Below are 20738 nucleotides of genomic sequence, written 5' to 3'. Positions count from 1 at the left end.
ACAGTTATTGTTTTGGTCATAGTTATTGTGCTTTGAAAAAAATGTAGCTAACATTTTGTCATTTTCAATAATTTTAGTCTTAAATTAGAAAAGTCAAACAGTCAAACTATAAACAAATTTTCCAATATTTTGAAAAATGTATAAAAATTAAACTTCTGAAACATCAAAACATTAATATAACAAATTGTGAAAAGTGTTGGATCAGGTTTTTATTTATTTATTTATTTTTTAAGAAATTAATACTTTTATTCAGCAAGGAACCATTCAATTGATCAACAGTGACACTAAAGAAATATAAATATGTTGTAATGTTATACATGTATAACATTACAAAATATTTCTATTTCAAATAAGCACTGTTCTTTTTAACTATTTATTTATCTAAGAATCCTGAAAAAAATTGCACAACTATTTTTAACATTAATGTTCAAGAAATATTTCTTATTATTACCAATTCAGCATATTAGAATGCTTTCTAAAGGATCATGTGACACAAATTACATTTTAAAATATATTGAAATAGAAAACTGTTCTTGTAATAATATTTCACAGTATTACTGTTTTAACTGTAATTCCATCAAATAAATGCAGTTTTGGTGAGCATAAGAGACGTCCTTTACTGATTGCAATTAATTGTCTTGTCACCATTCTTGAAAAAAATAAAACAATTATAATTTCCATCAGTAATTTAACAGAAGAGATCAACACTACTGTATATATAGCATCCATGTTAGCCAATAGCCATTGCACTGTATTTACCAAGCTTTCTGGCTTTTCTAAGAAAATACTTATTTATGTGGAGTTAAAAGCAAAACACAATTTCTGTGTGAATTTTAACCCTATGCTCTTGTCATTGACGAAGCGTGCTTCCAAGCTAATCTGTGTGCATTGGATTGATATTGTGATCAGGATGTCCAATGGCTGCAGGTAGTGGTGGGCTGAGATAATGTTGCCATGGCAACTCAAGTTGGAGCTCAGAGGGTTATTGTCCTTCTGGATTGACATGCGAGGCTTCACAGTTGACCAGGGCACTCGCTGTTCAACAGCCGGCTATTTTTTTGTGCCCAAGGAGCTGTCATCACGCTCGTGTGTATTGTGTAAGCATATCACTCTGAGACATTGATCATTAGATCAGATAAATGAGCCAACCTCTTGCCTAACTAACCTTGTCCCTTAAGAGAGCGCCAAATGGGAAATCAATACCAAGAGCAAGGTCTCAGTTGTTTCATTAACCATCAAATGAACAGATTATTAGCATAATTGAGTATAGCACCACGAGGTTAACATTTAGGCACAATTTGTCTATCTTAGCTCCAGTTGATTAACACTTAATCAAGGGGTTGTGATGGAGGATGTTGCATCGCCAACTGTAGTTAACAGTGCCAAGGTGATACGACGGGCAAGAGTAACGATGACTAATTCTAGATCTGTTATCCTCCAAACAGAGCAAATGTTCCTCGTCAAATCGGTGTGATTTATCTAATCAAGAATACTGTCAGTGCAATACCCTGAAGACCCTAACAAAGGAATTTTCACATTAAGACTTAGATGTTATGATATTGTTTGGACCCCATTGGTTTTTATTGTATGGTCAAAAAAAAAAAAAACATTGAGACATTTTTCAGTCAGTCATACAGGTTTGAGAAGACATTCTTATTTTAAAGAATGTTTCATCTGTTTTTATCCATACAGTAAATAAAAGTTTGGACCCCCATTGACTATCACAGTATGGGGGAAAAATAAATTTTCAATATATCTTTTGTCTTCCTCAGAAGAAAGAAAGTCATACAGATTTGGAAAGACATTCTTATATTTAAAAAAATGTTTTATCTGTTTTTATCCATACAATAAATAAAAAGTTTGGATCCCATCGACTTTCATTGTGTGGTCAAAAAAACCATTGAGACATGTTTCACAAAAGAAAGAAAGTCATACAGCTTTGAAATGACACGAGGGTGAGTAATTGATGACAGAATTTTCATTTTTGGGCAACTATCCCTTTAAAGATCTGAAGAAATGGAAAGAGAGCAATCGAGCGAGAGAGAGATTAAGATCACCTTTCCATTTCACCGGGACGCTAAAATGAAATGGTGATCCCAGGTGTGAGTGTTATGAACATGGGAGGTGCAGTAGCTGAGTGCTCAGGCATCTCATTGCCATGCACGGCTGGAGCCATCCCCCGAGAGGCTCCCTGAGAAGAATGAGGGCAATTCAACTGGAAATGGGGCAACAGGGAGGGGGCCCGCCTGGGATTGATTCTGGCTGAGGATGGGGGAGCCAGGGGAGGGGATTGGCTGGCACTCCCATGCCCAGCCATAGCTCCAGATCTCCCCGATGGACGTGAGTGCCGATGGAGACACGGCGCGGGGGCGGAATCGCCGAGCAGACCCCAACGAATGACGAGCGAATCAATATGAGGTGACAGGCCTGGGTGGAAAAGCCTGACCTTCCTGGACCCCACGCTGACCTTGCTACACAATGATTTAAAGAGCATTCAACTTGCCCCTGGAGCCGGTTGCATACCTCATTGTGTAACTTTCTGCCTTACTAAGCCTAGTGTGGCATTGATGTGAGGGGCGTTACAGCACAGGAGGAACCTCTATTTAAGTGGTTTGGAGGTATTTCTAGAGTAATATAAATCTGTCGAGGCTCAAGGTGTATAAAACTTGGCTCAAGGTGTATAAAACTTGTCTGACATTTAAAATTCTGGCCAAAGTCAATCATTGTTCTTGTGTTAGGGTTAGGATATTAAAATTTCCTCAGATATGTCCGATATCAAAATTCTATACTATTTTATCTAAATAAACTAAAAAGGAAATACAAAAACTTTATTTGTTTCAAGTGAATTTACACATCACAACATTACATGTGCAGCATGACAGTTAATTCATCTTAAGATTTGCTAAAGTTCACATTTAATAATGCAAAAATAGGGGAACTAAAAATGCAGTGTTATTTTAGCAATTTTTACTATTATATTACAATTTTGAATTAGCGTTTATTTGTATATTTTCATTTTTCATTTTAAATTTAGTTTTAGTAATTTTATGTACTTTTGTCATTTGTATTAGTTTTACATTTTTTATATTTTTAAATATTAATATATAGTTTTATATTATAATTATTTATTTCAGTTTTATTTCAGCACGTCAACTTAAACAAAAATTTTAACTTTTGCCTAGACAACTAACTAGAAAAAAGTTTTTCGTCTAATATTTATATTTTATTTTTGATTTATTTCACTAAAAAAAAAAAAAAAAAAAAAACATTTTAATAGCTTTCATTTTAATTAACAACACTGCATGCACAATAGAATATTCAATATACTGTACAGTAGGCCAATATGTATCCAACATCCAATAAAAAAAATCTAATATCAGCCAATAACCGATATGTTACTGTACCGATACATGTACCCTAGCATAACATATTCAAAAAACACCAAGAAATTTCAGAATAACAAAATTCATTTGGAACATGAGCAGAAAAGAAAGAGGAGCAGGATGATCATCCTACTGCTTGGAGGCGCTTCATATCTGAAATTTTAGATTTTTGCACTGGAGGAGTAGCACACTAACAGACGGGTTCCCTTGGTCCTGCCAATGCTTTGTTCCCATGTCGAGAGCCCTGAGCAACTGTGGGCATCTGTGGCACAGAGGCTGGTCCTGCTGCCACGGGCCGAAGGGGGAAATGTGGATGGGGATGAGAGGAGGAGGAGGAGGAGGAGGAGGAGGTAGTTGGGGAGGGAGGTAGGGATTTAAGCACTGGAGCCCAGCCAAGAGCCAGACAAGAACACTGAACTCAAACATGCCAAGAGAGCCTCTCAGGCTCAACCAGAGCAAAAGAACAGCATTTTACATAACATCAGACTCCACACTGAGGAGAAGAGCTATTGAGAGCTGCTCCCCACTGAGCTCTTGCAAATAGATTACCTGGTCGTTTGAATTGCAAAAAACGAACACTTTGGAAATATTGTAGATGAAATGTGCAATTTCGGAACGGTTACCAACAGTTTGTAAAAACAAACAGTCTTCCATTGGTCGGCCAAACAGATTGCTCCATTCCAAAGTCAAACTTTTTTGCTCTTCTTTATCTTTACATCCTGCTGATCTTCCTAATAAAAATTCTGTAACCACTTAAGTCAAAAATTGTATTTACATACAGAATGTCCACATGATGCAAGGAAAATATGGTTTCCTCTGGACACTTCCAGACAATGTCTGCAACCAGAACTCAGCTCAAGCTCACTTCCCTCTTTATAGGCCCCATAAACAGCAAATATGATGAGTCAGCACTCTGTCGTCCCAAGCAGAGAACACGCAGGCTAAGTACCACCTTTCCTTTTACAGTCATGCTGGACATAGGAACTCCTTAACCAATCAAGAGGGAGGAGGAATTTTGTGATAAGATAGGTTTGTTTCATTATCAAGATTTTTTTTTTCGCAAATGGTCATATGATCATTTTTGAGATCTACTGTCAACCATTAATCAGCATGAACTGATAAAATAAAAGTTTTGGAACAATTTGTATTATGAATGCACATATATAAATTGAAAATAATTTAAATTGAATGACTATATGACATAATTACTATGGCACTGCCATCCGACTCTGACTTTTTCGTTGCACACTTAAAACTTTTTCACAAGTGCAGCATCACCAAGTTCATTTCACACATCAAAATTCATGTACATGTACTGTCTGAGTATGCACTGCATTTGAAGAGGAACTTAATTCTTGACGGCTAACAAAAAAAAAATTTACTTCTACCCATACACAAACTGAACAACAAATGAATTTCAGAAAACATCATAACATATACAATCACGTCCACATTCCCATCTATTGGATATAATGGATTCTAACCCCAATGCTTCCTATACTTCGGTGCGGACTGTATTTCTTGGTTAATCTTTTCTGGCATACTGTGAATGACTTCAGACTTTCCATTTCATAAGGCGCATTTTCCTTGGCAGGCAAGTCTGCACTAAGACTTTGGTCACTTTTGGGACCTTTTTAGATTCGAGCTCTAGAGAGATGTGCTGCTTCAGTACCAGCTGAGTTTGTGGATAAGTAATGTGAGCGTGTGTTCTCCTCCCTGCGCATCCAGACGGTAGCGCTTCACCTCAGGGAGCCCACTTTGCCATTTTCCTCTGGCTAAAAACAGCCACACAACAATGCCTGTCATTCACTCGGGCCCCCAACCAAGATTTGCTGTCTTGTAGCTCTCTTTATTTTTCTGAGTGTGACAAATGTACTCTGACTCAGAGATGAACAGAAGAAGTGCTGAAAGACATGACCAGAAAAAAAAATGAGGTCACAAGGGAACGTACTACTCTCGAATGCTCGTTTTACAGCCATGTCAATGCAATCGAGATGCACAGAGCATAATCCAGTTCACCCAGAAGAAGCCCTAAAGCCCATCAGCACAGTCAAATGCTGGGGCCAGCTGTCAAAAGACTCTGTACTGTACATCAATTTTACCCCATTACCCCCATCACTAGGCCTCACACACCTGATAGGAAGTGAGAGACCTTTAATAGAACGCTGAGGCTCTTGTAAACACTAGGCCAACTTTCCAAAACACAGGCTTACGGAAGCACCCGTAGTCCAGCATATTGCCCTTGGGCTTTGGCTATTTCTGCACGAGGGAGATCCTGTGTCAGTGATCCAGTGAGGATAAGACAGCTCAGCCCATGAGACACTGCCCCAGTCCGCACCATTCGCATATAAACGGCTGGACATTTATGATGGATCAAGAGAAATTATTTCTGTCAGTCGGTTTGTTTGGTATTGAGAAAAGGGAAGAAATCTGATATTAAAATGCCCCGTAGGATTTCAAATATTTGCATAAAACACAACTATTATTCTCAAATCCTTTCCCATTTTACATAATATTATGAGCTAAAGTATATCAGTCAGGTTTGTTTACTGATTGGTCAGTGCTATGGGGGTGAGAGGTCACTAGTTGTGAAAAAGGGAATCGAGGAAAAGAGGGGACAGAGTCCATTCTTGACACATGCTTTTTCAAAATGACAAAAAAAAAAAACAATGTTCAGTGGAACCCATGCTAAGAAAAACACTAATACTAATGTATTAAGAAAACACACATCACCTACACAGCTGAACAATATTTGTATCCTGATCAGCTGTTCTTGATCAGCATTTTTCAACTGAAAAATGTGTGTCAAAGTTTATGAAAACAGAATTAAAGGGCTTAGTATCAGTAAACACATCCATAACTCATTTAGTCAGAGCTATTTTGTTTGAAGTTTCAGGAGGTAGAGTGGCAGGCTTTTAACTCAGCAAAGGGTCGTCTTTACAGCTAAAGCAAAGGCATTGTGGGGGTTTTTCTTCATTCACGTGGTTTTGCTTCTTCTCGTAAACCTGTCTGGCTTCCAGAGCTTTGGTTTCTCTGCCAAATCTGTCTGACCTCTGACAAATTTCTCATGATTTTCCAACATATCACCACTGTATACATACATACGTACACTGTATATCCGTCTCACCAAAGTGTTATACTGTTTTATCAGCAACAAAGTTGAATTAGGGTTGGGCGACATATATAGAATATTCATAATATATTTGCAGTGATTTTTCTGGCGACATAAAATTATGCAACAACTGAATATTGTAATTTCTTCATTTCAATATCCTTTATTTGGTAGTTAAGTTTCAATAAAATACAATAAAAAATAAAATAGTGTGCGGAAAATTTTTACTTTTAGTTTTTACATAAAACATTTTTTATCTACTTAATTCAGAGTTTCGAATTCAGAGAAACAACAAAATATATAATTTATTCAGCCCTAAAGTTAAATACATAGAAATCTGCTGTTAATTACACACCTCTAATCTGCAATGGTTGGCGGCACAAGAGAGGGGCGACCCCGCAGCCACTGCAAGCACACCTCTTCCCTTCCCCCTTTAGTTAAAGTGCAGTGATCTCAGGGGCCGTGCTTTAAAATAGACCTGACACAAAAACCTCAATTGCTCTGAGAGGTATGGAATGGGTGGAGTGGTCACCGCAGAGGGATTTAGCTGGAGAGAGGTGGACTTAAATGCTGATGATCTGTGCTGGATCAATAAGGAATGTGCATGTGTGAATGTGCTGCTCCTACTTCCTATTTTCTCCCTCCAAGCCTTCAGTTTGCACAGGAACTGGAAATCCAACCTCATCTTCAATTCAGAAAAGAAAGCTAATGAACTGCCTCTGACCAGCAATGCCTCACAGCTCTCTCTCTCTCTCTTTCTCTCCCTCTCATAGTGTGTCACGTCTGCAGTTGGTGTACTGTAAGGTGACCAGATTTCCCAAATGAAAACTGGGGACATTTCTAGTTTAGTAGTGGTATTGTTAACACAAGCTATTAAGTATATATACAAAATATAAATATTAGATAAAAACGTAATAAAGCAAACAATAATATCGCTTATCGCAATTATTTCTGGGGCAATATATCGCACAACAAAAAGTTGTTATCGTGACAGGCCTAGTCATAGCAATAGTCAAACCCAAGAAGTCATAGTTCCACGGAATACTACTGAACAGTTACTACATATAGCTGGCAAGTTTTCATAAAATAAACACACAGCAACAAAAATTTAATAATTTATTGATAACCCATTAATAATCCTTCCACCACGCAATGTATTTTCTCAGCCATATTTAATAGAATGGCCAGTAATACTGATGTAATGAGGTCACAGGTATGTGTTTATAGAGTATTATACAATGGCTTCAAATGCAGCTCAGCCAATCATAATCAAGGACTGGAACTATACGTTTTATAACTGAAATTTAGAAATGTTGCTTTGGCAACTCACTGAAATAAGTTTAATTTGAAGTACTAAAATTACTAAAACTAAAACTGAAATGAACATAAAAAGCTAAACAGATATATTAAAAAACAAAACAAAAAGCATATACTAAAACTAAAATTAAAAACAAAACTGAAAATATAAAAATAAAAAGCCAATTAAAAAAATGAATAAATACTAAAATAGGATATAAATGATACTAAACCACATTTAAATCACATTTAGACATCAATGCATGCTTATAAAATCTAAAGAATGTTTTGCATCCAAAACAATGCATTACAGGGAGTTATTATACTAAGCTGCTATGTAATATTAAATTACACAATCTATAATAATGCAATCTAAAGCTACAAATCCAAACTGCTAATTCATATCTATTGGCCTCTCTTGTTTACAAGATCTATAGCTGCTTGACAGACAGTCTAAATGTATTTATAGACAGCCTAAATGTATTTATAAAGGCAACAATTTTTAAATAAATAGATGGTAATGGAAATATCTTGTATTTTGAATCTTTTATCTTGGCTTTTTTGAATCCACATATTTCTGAGGACAGCTACAGCCTGGACAGGACACCAAAAACGGGGTCTGTCCACAAAAAAACGAGGACGTCTACAGCTGAACTGTGACCACAGAAATGAAAAATCAAACCTCTTTTGTGTTTTTCTAGCGACAGGTCATTGTGACTAACGAGTCGTGTAGTGGTAATGTCACATTGATTCACATGACATTAATCCACTTTTAATGAACCCAGCCCATTCTAATCAGTCCTGTCACTGACATGTGACCAATGACAGTCTTGACAGTCAGTAATATCACTGCTGTACAAAAATCCCTTCACTGTCTAAAAGAATACAAAGTGTTACTCTTTAACAATTACACATTTAAAAGCTCTGTTGGCTTATGTGGAAAAGCCAGTTGATTCCCTGGATATTATTTAAATGTATAAATTAACAAACAAACATAGAAACAACATTGCTCTCCCAATTAGTAACGCACATCCTGTTTGTCATTCAACCACAATTGCTTGTGATGTGACTGACAGTTAAGAATAATGCCCCACCTCTCAAATCTTACGCCTGCTAAGAAGGCACTCACAGCTGTCCCCAGCATTCAAGTAAATCCATTTAAAGGTGTCCAAAGCTAACTTTTAAGGGCCATCTGCGTTCGCACCAGCTGTGGACCACAGGGTATCTCTGTTTGCTGGAAAGGTAGAAGTTCCATCCAAAGAAAACATCAGACACAGATGAGCAAACAACAATACTGTTTCACACTCGAGCTGTGCACTGTCAGATGCTTAGGGCAAATATTCACCTTTATGCTTACAACAGTGAAGTGTGACTCACTCAAGTAAACACTTATAAAAAGCACATACATATTATATACACTACTGTTGTTTGAGGTTGGTAAGATTTTTGAAATGTTTCTGAAAGAAGTCAAGAAACTGCATTTATGTGACCAAACATACAGTCAAAAAAGTAATACTGTGAAATATTATTACAGTTTAAAATTACTATTTTAAACTAAATAAACTACTATTTTTTTTTTTTTTTTATAGATTTTAAAATGTAATATGTAAAATGTAATTTACTCATGGGATGGCAAAGCTGAATTTTCAGCAGCCATTACTCCAGTCTTTATGTCACATGGTCCTCAAAAATAATTTCTTAACATGAATGTTGAAAACATTTGTGCTGCTCAGTATTTTGTGGAAAATTTTATATATTTTTCAGGATTCTTTGAAGAATACAAAGTTCAAAACAAGCGTTTATTTGAAATACAAATCTTTTTTAACATTATAAATGTCTTTACTGTCAATTTTGACCAACTGAATGTATTCTTTCTAAACAAAAGTACACTCTTAAAAATAAAGGTGCTTCACGATGCCATAGAAGAACCTTTTTTGTCTAAATGGTTCCATAAAATAACCTTTAACATCTGAAGAACCTTTCTGTTTCACAAAAGGTTCTTTGTGGCAAAAGAAGCTTCTTCAGATTATAAAAAGGTAAGAAGGAGATGGTTCTTTAAAGAACCTTTTGTGGAACCAAAAATGGTTCGTCTATGGTATTGCTGTGAAGAACCTTTTAAGAACCTTTATTTTTAAGAGTGTATTAATTTACTTCATTAAAAATCTTACTGACCCCAAGCTTTTAACTGGCAATGTATTTTTAATTATAATAATAACAATTTATCATATGAGTTTAGTTGAGTGGTGTGTTTGACCAGCCAATATCACTTATGCAACTAAATTTGACAATTAGTTGTATGTGCTAAAACACTGCTATTATGTTTGTTTCTAAGCTTGTGCTGAACCCAGTAAGCAACCACCCAAAACATCTTAAGAAGCAAATAGCCTTTGCAAACTGCATAGCAACACTTTAGCATCACAGTAGTTAGATTAGCAGCACTAACATTCTCTTCAGAAGATTAAGTCTTATTATACCACCTGCTGTCATATCGGGACTAGTGATTTTCTGTAAATAATAGCAATTCAATGGAGCTCTTAAATGCCACTTGCCGTTACACAACTGCCATCATCGCCATAAGGAGATCGGCTATGGGCCTTTCATTCATAGTCATTCTACTGGTCGCTGAACATCACATGGAAATAAGAGCAGTCGTACTATGTATAGCAGCGTGGGTTATACAATGTAGTGGGTCTGTTAAGTGTGTTTGCGGAGGTGGATGGGAGGAGGGCTGGAGGTCTGTGGGTGGAGGTGGTGGAGCGTATTATGATCAGTACAATAACCCACTCTTCATGTCTCAGGGGGTCGGCTGCATCCTCCAGCCTTAATGGTGAAGAGGTTATTTAAGACGCCTCTCTGCAGCCTTTCAATGCCTTGCGCTCCTGCCCCCTCCCCCTACACACATAAACACACACATTCAGATCACCAAACCAGGTATGAACGCACAAACACAAACTTATTTTCTACTTTGCAACGAAACACCTACAGAATTTGAGTAAGTTCGATGTGAACAGGATGGAGCTACACAGAAATCTCCCTTGCGTAAACCCAGATTCACAATTTCAGAACGTGCATATTTACATAGCTCACATCCTCTTGTAGAACCTCCTACACACGCTCTCTGAGCAATGGCATTTATGCCAAACAAGAACACACACTATCACAACACACACACACACACGAAGCGAGGCACACACTCATCTCGCACGTTCTGTTTTTCTCTGCAAATCTATAACTGGCGCTCTTGCCACATTGAGTAAAACAACAACTTCAGAGCAAAAATTCAGAGTTCAACTCACTTGAGCATTAAGTAATACAGGAAGTCCTTGTGAGGGTATTTTTAACCTGAAATTTGACCCATTCCGGCACCCATAGCCTCACTTAATAGAATTAGCAGCTGGGTTTACGTTCATGCTTCATATGCAGCGTCTGCTTTTCAGTTTGCTTTTTTTCCACGTTTTTTTGCTAATATCTGGATTTAGGTGCCAGGTATCAGGGGTCTGAGCATAAACAGATAAATATAATATAATAAATATAATATAATATCATATCATATAATATCATATAATATCATATCAGAAAGTCCCCTTTTTTAGAAAAATATCAAGTGTAAAATGGCCCAAAATTGTTTGGGATGGATGGATGGATGGATGGATGGATGGATGACCTTCCACAGAAACATATCAAATGGAAAATGGCCCAAAATTGTTCATGACAAAAATAATTAACAAATTTATGATCGCAATAGTCTCAGATTGTACATTTCTTTGAGTGTATATCAAAGAAAAATGGCCAAAAATAGTTATTTAAATAAAGATAGATAGAAATACTCATGGTAATCTCAGTCTACATTTTCTTACATATATAAATATATAAATAAGAAATAAAAAACTGAATAAAAACAGAATAAAATTAAATTAAATCCCATTCTGGCACCCATAGCCTCACCTAATAGAATAAGCAGCTGGGTTTATATTCATGCTTCACATGCAGCATCTGTTTTTCAGTTTACTTTTCCAAGTTTTCTGCTAATATCCAGCATTAGGCGCCAGGTACGTGTTTGAGCAAGTCGCCAGAGGGAGGTTATACTATACGACATGGACTTACGTTTGAGTCTCTCAAAGCTGAGCCATGCATGCTGTGCTTTGCCTTTGGATAGTAATGGACTCCATATGTTGTTTGCATAATTTCTCAACCCCCCGATCGCCAGACCTACAACTGCTAACAAAGTTCATGCATATCTCAGAACATCCTACCGATGGTTTCCGAGTCCCCTGACTGACCAATTTTTTAAAAAATAAGTCAGAGCAAATCTTAATGTATTGTTATGCTTTGAGGGATTATACTGAATCTATTTTTTCCATTAAGTTCCCAAAAGTCATCTCAGGTTAAGGGACGGCAGCTAGGTGCGCTAACGGTGTTGTCATGACGACAGGCAGAGAACAGCACATAGATAGTGTACGGCGCAGGTCTGGTCGTCTTTGATTTCTCTTATTGTCAGGCAGAGCCATACCAAGTCTAATTACAAAAAAAAACATATGTAAATACATCACTACAGATATTCATATAAAGACTGTTCTGAATACTGTACATGACAGAAATAAAAAGTGTGATCCAGAGTTACTGACACTGAATAGTGACAGTTGTCGTGAATCATTTGTGCACTTGAAGTAGATGCAGAATTCCACATCTTACTTTCTGTGTCAGAGTGTTCAACAATCATCCCTCCCCCCTCACCCCTCACCACACACAGCTTCAGTAAACAAACCAGGGCTGGACACGAGGGTCAAGGGTTGAACACACCAGAGGACACGCACTAGAATATTTTGTCAGCTTAGCAAAATGTTGAAATGAGGAGGAAGAGCGAGATCATCAGACCCATGTACTGTAGTTACCCACAATTCCTTCTTTCCCCTACTCTTCTGTTGGGTAGTTTTTGTAAGGGCGCTAATCACAGATATTGTTGAAGAATGATCGTGATAATCTCAGATTGTCCCTTTTCATAAAAACATACAGCAAATGGAAATTGCTAAATAAATAAATAAATGAATAAATTCATGATCACAATCTCAAATCGTCCCTTTTCTTTGAAATATATATCAAAAAGAAAATGGCCTGAAATTATTTAATCAATCCAATTTATATAAATTAAATTATGTAAATAAATAAATATACATTTCATTTATTTACATAATTTTATTTATTTGTTGTTAGTTATTTATTTATGGAACAATTTCAGGCCATTTTCCATTTGTTGTTTCTCAGAAAAAACATTTTTTATTTATTTTCTTAGAAACATCAAATGGAAATGGTCTGAAATTGTTCAATAAATAAAAAAATACTAATGATAATCTCAGATTGTACCTTTTTTAGAGCGAACGTCAAACGGAACATTATTAATGACAAAAAGAAATCGTAAAGAAATGCATGATCGTAATAATCACAAATTGTCCCAATTTTTAAATAACATATCAAATGAAAAATGAACTGAATCTGTGAAAAAATAAATAAACAGGAAATCTGTCTGGACATAAATAAACTAAATACATAAATATTCATGACTATCTTAGACAGTACGTTTTCTTATGGTGTAAAAAATATATAAAATAAAATAAAAATACTCATGATAATCTCAGATCGTCCCTTTTATACAGCATACATAAGATGGAAAGTAGGTGAACATACTAAGTAGTGGCATCCACATCCCTCCAGTATTACCAAACAATCAAAACATTCCTTTCTGAGTTTGCAAACATTTGTGAGTCATTATTCAATTGAAGAACACACTCTGTCTCCGTCACATGCTTCAGTTTACTCACTGACATGCATGAAGCCAGCCTCAGCGCAAATACATATTGTATGTCATGATACAATAAGGAATGACAAATTATTTTTCATACTATGCACCACAGAAATCATTCAGTTTAGTCTGGCTATACAGAACACACACCTGGATCCGTCAGTGCAGTGAAGGGTATCATTAAAACGACACGCCCTCTGTGCCGCCAGACAGGACCGGTGACAGACCCAACATTACCTCAACAAGTCTGCGCTCCGAATGTGCTGTGCTCTTTAGCTGTTTTGTCACTAAAGTGGGATTGAGGGCAAAACTGAGCATTTGATCAGCTGGGGCCGACAGCAATGTAGACCACAGGGGCATTCCTGAGTCCCCTGGGTTGAGCCTGGGTCAGATGGGGCCGGTTTGGGACTGAATCCAGCCCACTTCCTGGGCTGAAGCTCTGGGGGTATCTTTCGAGGATTTCCCAGATAATCCCTTCGGCAAGGTGTCCAGTCTCAGGCGAGTCCCATCAATAATTCACTATCCCCAGCCCACCTGTGTGAAGCTCCTCCGAGCAGAAGGGCGCTAACCTTTAATTCCTCATCCACATGGCCAGCAGGGCCCACTTGTGTGGCTAGAGAGACCGCTTTAATGGAACACTCCAGCACGACGTAAAGCAGAGGTGATAAGCAGATACGCTGTCCTGTGATTATTGGGTCCCATTATTGAGCCCTCTATCTAGCTGATTGCTATCTGGGAGCCACGGATAAAATCCTCCAATACTCTTCTGATAGGGGCCATAGAGTCAAACAAATATACTTCACAAAGTCAATGAATCAAATCAAATGTTGGATTTTTATTAGTGTGTATCTAACATGCTTTTAAATATATCAGTATGCAACATTCAAAAGTTTGGGGTTGGTAAAATGTCAATGTTTTTTAATTAAGTTTCTTATGCTGACCAAGTCTGCATTTCTATGATCAATTCAGTCATATTGTGAAATGTTGTTACAATTTAAAATCACTGTTTTATATTTTAATATATTTTAACCCCCTGGGGTCGAAGCCCACACTGGTGCGGTCTGTCTCATATTTTCTTTATGACCGCAAAAAGAACTAAAAATACTCCATCAGTTTTGATCGTACAGATAAGAATAAGGTATCGTTTGAAACTGCAAAGGATCTACTTTTATGTGTGTATAGTCATAATAACAACAAAACAATGTGCTTTTGTAAAATAAAGAAAATAAACAGGGTGCGTTCTCCGCCGTCTAGGTCTCTGTCACCTCTCTTCACAGACACGTAAATAAAACAACCTGAATCTCCGCAAATACTTGCCTCAAAGACATGATAAATATATGTATAGAAAGCTTGAAATGTCTATTTTTAAATTAAGTACAGTAATTCACATCCAAAACAAATATTCTCTGTTAAAGTAATCCGTATGAAACCAATACGATGTCCAGTTTTTCTCGTCTCAACTCATTATCTCTAATGCGGTCACGCCCAGGAGCCGATGCGCTTTTCAGATTCTAAACATCCATGTGAGAAGCGCGTGCATGTAAACGCCCACATCATCCGTAAACAAACGTGAAGAGCTCATCCCGGCTACTTTTTGTTTCTGGAAGAAGACGCGCTGAGAGCAATAACCCAGAATTTACCTCAGAAGAAGAAGAATACAACGCCAAGCATCGGGCCGCTAGATCCAGTGGAGAATATCATGAGTAGCCTAAGATTACTTGCATCTGTTGTTATTGTGACATAACTTGTACACATTTTACTAGTTAGACTTTTCCCAAACTATAATTCCTGACTACATGTATGAAATCAAGTGAAACCTTTTGAAATATGTCATTTCATTGTCTAAATCTCTCACAACACCAGGATGTAATTCATTCCTGTGATGGCAAAGCTGGATTTTCAGCAGCCATTACTCCAGCCTTTAGTGTCACATGATCCTTCAAAAATCATTGTAATATGCTGATTTGGTGCTCAAAAACATTCGTTTTTATCATCAATGCTGAAAACAGTTGTGCTGCTTTATATTTTTCTGAAAATAAGATACATTTTTTTAAGATTCTTTGATGAATACCCTAGTAAAAAGTAATACATTTTAAATACATTTATTTCATACTATAGTATAGTATGAAATAATTACAGTTCAAATCTATTAACATGTTTACTGACATAATGCTCAAGACTTACTGATATAAAAATGATAATTAAACTTTATATTAGTGCTGTCAAACGATTAATCTGTTAGCAAGACAAATTAACTATAATTGCCTTTTGTCTTATGGGTAATTAGCTGTAAATTCGAGGCACAGGTAGCTTTTAGTCTTTTGCTCATCACCACTCACCTCCACACCAAGACAAACACAGTGGAAAGGGAGGGAGTGCTTCACTTCTGCGGCTCTCTGCCTGATGCGCATGTGCCGATCAGACCTGGTTCTTGACAGCTATAGAAGGGTGGGCTGGCAGACATGTGGGTGGGCATTTTTTCTGTTGCAGGTCGGGGGGTTATATTGCAAGGGGAAATATATTTATACTGAAAGTAAAATATAATTATATTGCAAGTCTAGATATTTATACTGTTGATATTGCTATATTAACTATATTAACTATAGGCTGTTATATGTACACTGGAAAAAAAGCTTTCATGGGCAGCCTAGAATATCATGCACTTTCACAACAAAATAAACTTTTTTTTCTTTATTGAATAATAATAATAATAAAAACCTCTTTGTTCTCTTTCTCTGTATCATTGTTTCTACACTGGTGATTTTTTCAACTAACTTTTTTATTTATACCAAACAAGGCCATAATCATATCTAGAACATTAGGGGGACTATTGTTTTGAGGAAAATATTAAGACCAGACCACTATGGTAATGGTAAAGGAAATAAATAAATTAATATAAAATAAAATAAAATAAAAAGATTTTTTTTGTAAAGTACTCAATCTGAACTGCAAATAATAGGCTATTTTTATTTTAAAATATGCACCCATTCAATTTCAGTTGTATTCCTAATATGTTGAATGTAATGTAATGCAAGACAATGCTATTGTCGTCACAATAATTATGAATTACAGACAAATATTATGAATTCGACAAAAAAGAAAGAAAGTCGAATAGTTTGCATCACTGGATAATACGGTCGAGCCGACTGTTGCTATAGTAAGTAATTCATACATTCAACATTAACAGCAAGTCAAAAGGGGTAAGCTTTCAACTGTATAGCCTACATGCATTTTAGACGTTTATAGGCTATGCTCGTGCCAAGTCCATGCAATGAACGCACGTTATTGAATGATGTTTTTTTTCTTGTAGAACATTAAAACTGCTCAGGTAATTTCAGTGGTAGGCTATGATACATATTCGTGTATTAAACTCCTCATAACTCGCAAACTCACACAAATATTTCTGCCCGTTTTCGCTCGTTGTCAGCCTCTGCTTTTCTGCAACAGACTGAAGCCTCCGCGTGAATTCAGCGCCTTGCATTCAGCTAATAAAAGAAAAATGCTGCAATTTTCTGGAGTTATTTTATGATTGTTTGGGCAGTCTCAAGCTATAGCTTAAACTTCTCAAAATATAGTCCGCTTTAGATTAGTTTTAATCAATTCTAATTCTGATTGGGTGGGCAAGACAGTCATTTGGGTGGGCTCAGCTATTATTATTATTATTATTGTTATACTTTATTCTCAAATTAATAATGTTAACAACATCAGCATTGCGTGACTATGAGTATAGTGTGTATTAGCATGTAGATTTAAATTTCTGTACAGTCATTGTCATACCATTCGAATTTTATATTAAGAAATTATTTTAACCCAAAAAGAAAATTATGCTCCCTTCGAACTGGTTGTCTTTAAAATACAAATTTTGTGTAATCCCAGGCTATCTGTAATCAGAAGCACATTTAAAACTGGAATATAATTTAATTTCATTCACATGTGTTTCATAAACACATAATACTTTCTGTATTACAATCCGCCAAAAAAAAGATACATTTAATTATTCTGGCTGCTGTGAGAAAAGGCTATAAACGATCGGCCACCTGCAGGATCCTCACATGCAATAGCCTAGTAGCCGGGACAACTTCTTTATGTTTACAGACGTGACGTAATGACGCAGTGCCATGCTCGAATTTCCCGAGAAAACCTACCCGTACCACTCAAATTAGAAAACATTATTATAAGCTAACCGTTGTGAATTGGGCTAAAGTAAGGCAATAGTTTTGAACACTAGCTGGTTATGTACTTGCTCAAATATTGATTTTGGATCATTTTTAACCAAAAAAAGTTACGGACTGCAGCTTTAAGCATAAAATGTGTTTTAATGTCACTATTGATGAATATTGTTTGATCTTTGAATAATATCGGTCTTTAAATGCACAATATTTAAAGTATACTTGTAATAGTTCCACTTTAGCACAATCAAGTAAACTTCAGTACATCTTCAGTTGGACTTCAGCACTACTTCCACACAATTAAAGTGCATTAAGCACAAAATTAGTGGTTCCAGCAGACTTTAAGTAGGCTATACCAGTTTATTATGCCAAAAGTACAATTGCAGGGTATTTTTATTAAGTACACACAGTAAATATGTAAATGAATTTGTAGTATATTTAGCATGAAATAAATGTATTTCAAATACATTATAGTATATTTATTTTTCACTAGGGTACAAAGTTTAAAAGAACATTTATAAATCTTTTGTGATATTATAAATGCCTTTCTTCCTTTTGATCAATTCAATGCATCCTTGGTTAAGAAAAGTATTAATTTCTTTAAAACAACAACAACAACATGGATTTGATTCAAAAAAAAAATCCAATTAAATGCATTCAAAAGAGATGTCTAAATATAAAATTAAAATCAATTAGATTTGAACATGCTAAAACTGATCCAACTAATTGTTTTACGACAATGTAGGTTCTGCCTGTCTGTGCAAAACTCTCCGCCACAACGCTAGGGTGTTCTGGGTGGTTGCCAGGGCTTTAGTCGTGGTTGCTAAGGATGTTCTGACTGGCTTGTAGCATGTTGCTATGCATTTGCTAAGGTGTTCCAAGTGGTTGCTAGGTGGTTACTTACTGACCCAACACATGAGAGACTACCTCAAAGACGCTTCTTCAAAGATCCTTTATTCAGTGTGAATAAAAATGAAGGGCTTTTTTTCCACCGTTTTATAGTCCGCCAGGTGAAAATCGTAAATCTGATCACTTAGTCCAACTCTGCTGAACAAGCCACACAATTTGAGGCATCACTCAAATTCCTAACCATAAAAAAGAGGAATAATAACAGGAACTGTTGCTTACCGAGCACCACTAAATGCCAATTGTGGTCACCATGAACTACAGTATCAGCAGCAATAGTATCATTTACTAGTGTTTTGGACAACACATACACTCACTTTAGCAAGGGTCTTAACCGCAGTAAGAGCATTAAATAACCTCATCTCTGGCAGAATAGCCTTGAGCAGCAGTGGCTGCCTCACAGTTTAAGGCTGAGTGACCAACATTTGCACTGTGTAGAGTCACACATATCAGGACAGTTACCGTATCAAAGTACACACACACATAGGGGATCCTACCTCCACCCACAATTACACACACACACAAATGCACATCGACCTCCACACCACACTCTCTCCGCGAACAAATGCCTTCACTGTCAATTGCGGCCAGGTCTGCCGTAATTGAAAAGAACAGCCACGGGCCAGCCCACAGACAAGGCGCACCAAGCCAGGAGCCCGTCACTGACAGCCAGCCATCAATACCAATGACTGTTCCTTGAGGAGCAGATGACATCCACGACACCACCCATGCAACACCCCAGCGCACACATACAAACGCTTGCCTCCCGCCCCGTTGCTGTCCTTCCTCCGCCACTCGAGTCTCTGATTCCTACCCCAGTTTGTCACCACAGTAACTCCACTCACCGGGAAGCCTGTCATCGCTTCGGAGATGCACGTGCCATCGGCAAACGCATGCATACATGCTCGTACTCACTTACGCTCATGCATGCATGCCAAACGAGGGGGATCAAACTTTTTCGAGAGTGGAACAGTTGCCACTTAGAGACCTCTGCCTCCCTTCCCTGGCACACACTTTTCTCAGAGCGTGTCAATATTTAACCCAGAAAAAACACGTTTCTTGTTTAAAAAACTAAATCTTACTAAACGACCTATATAAAATCCTACACATACTTTGTGAACTCTGTTGAGACACTTCAAACCACTTTATGGAACATTCTATTGTATATAGCACTTAATGTAGATAGAAAATTGAAAAAAAAAAACAATGATATCACGCTTATATTTCACATCTTTAGCCACCTGCATTGTGCAATTGTTATAGAAGGCTGGACAGCATCAGACTTGTCATTTGGCGTAAGACTACAGTGACAGCTGAACAAGATGCACAGAGCAGAGACAAACAAGCAAGACAGAGGCATTCAAAGAAGAAAAGGAAAAAGAACAGTGAGAAAAAGCAAAGGAGAATAAAATATACACTGACCTGACCAGGAGCTGCAGAGCGACAGAAACTGTCTTCCTTATACAGTCCTCTCTGTCTGTGTGTGTGTGTGTGTGTGTGTGTGTGCGACTCCCTCCCCTCTCAGCTCCTCTCAGCTGCTCAGGGCAGTTCTCAGGAAATGAATGGGAGCTCACAGAGAACTGTTGTACTTGCAAATGACTTACCACGGTCACATGATCTGTTAAATGTAGGGTGGGCCGGTGGGTGGAGGCTTCATAAGCAAGAGAAGACAATATACTCTAAGCTTTAACAGCATGCATCGAATTACACGGGGCCCCTCGTGGGAGGTTTCCGACATGTCTCTGAGCCCAGGCAGTGGAGAAACGCTAGAGTACCTCCCCGTTTAAAGGGGAAGAGAGAAAAAGAGAGAGAGATGGGGAGATGGAGGGAGAGAAAGTAGGTATATTTCCTCACAAAATGTGCCCTATAAGTTTAGAATCTGACAATTAAAAAAGCTTAAAAGAGGAAAGCATGTAAACATTTGTGTTAATTAAATTAATGTTTTTAAAGTAAATCATTTATATATTATATTATATATTATATATTGTATATTATATTATATATTAATATAATGATTACATATTATTATCAAAACTGTCAAGCTGTATTACAATCTTACATTTAAAACCTCACTT

The 20738-nt window shown here is 36.9% G+C and overlaps 1 protein-coding gene across 2 annotated transcripts in view; it reads right to left on the bottom strand.

The window, feature by feature from the left end:
- The window catches only part of LOC107740907 (Krueppel-like factor 12), a 59730-nt gene extending 39296 nt beyond the window's left edge, over positions 1–20434 (bottom strand). The window contains exon 1 of one of the 2 annotated variants that reach the window (XM_016553453.1): positions 20268–20434. The gene's annotated coding sequence lies outside the window, so the exon portion shown is untranslated. Of the gene's footprint in view, positions 1–20085; positions 20244–20267 lie in introns of those variants that run through there. The other variant, XM_016553452.1, reaches the window with a different exon arrangement.
- Between the last annotated feature and the right edge of the window lie 304 nt (positions 20435–20738).

The sequence above is a fragment of the Sinocyclocheilus rhinocerous genome, unplaced genomic scaffold (assembly GCF_001515625.1).
Source record: "Sinocyclocheilus rhinocerous isolate Xijiao unplaced genomic scaffold, SAMN03320098_v1.1 scaffold165, whole genome shotgun sequence".
In the NCBI taxonomy this organism is placed as follows: domain Eukaryota; kingdom Metazoa; phylum Chordata; class Actinopteri; order Cypriniformes; family Cyprinidae; genus Sinocyclocheilus; species Sinocyclocheilus rhinocerous.
The sequence above is the reverse complement of the archived record's forward strand: the minus strand, read 5'-3'. Positions and strand labels throughout refer to the sequence as shown.